We start from the raw sequence: 620 nt of genomic DNA, 5'->3' as shown, positions 1-620 counted from the left end.
AGCTGGAATCAAGATTGCAGGGAGAAATATCAATAACCTCAGATATGCAGATGACACCACCCTTATGGCAGAAAGTGAAGAGGAACTAAAAAGCCTCTTGATGAAAGTGAAAGAGGAGAGTGAAAAAGTTGGCTTAAAGCTCAACATTCAGAAAACCAAGATCATGGCATCCGGTCCCATCACTTCATGGGAAATAGATGGGAAAACAGTGGAAATAGTGTCAGACTTTATTTTGGGGGGCTCCAAAGTCACTGCAGATGGCGATTGCAGCCATGAAATTAAAAGACACTTACTCCTTGGAAGGAAAGTTATGACCAACCTAGAAAGCATATTCAAAAGCAGAGACATTACTTTGCCAGCAAGGTCCGTCTAGTCAAGGCAATGGTTTTTCCAGTGGTCATGTATGGATGTGAAAGTTGGACTGTGAAGAAAGCTGAGCGCCAAAGAATTGATGCTTTTGAACTGTGGTGTTATATAAGACTCTTGAGAGTCCCTTGGACTGCAAGGAGATCCAACCAGTCCATTCTAAAGGAGATCAGTCCTGAGTGTTCTTTGGAAGGACTGATGCTAAAGCTGAAATTCCAGTACTTTGGCTACCTCATGCGAAGAGTTGACTCCTG

The sequence above is a fragment of the Bison bison genome, unplaced genomic scaffold, assembly GCF_000754665.1.
Source record: "Bison bison bison isolate TAMUID 2011002044 unplaced genomic scaffold, Bison_UMD1.0 scf7180017864291, whole genome shotgun sequence".
NCBI classification, from domain to species: Eukaryota; Metazoa; Chordata; class Mammalia; order Artiodactyla; family Bovidae; genus Bison; species Bison bison.
This window is presented reverse-complemented; position numbering follows the sequence as displayed.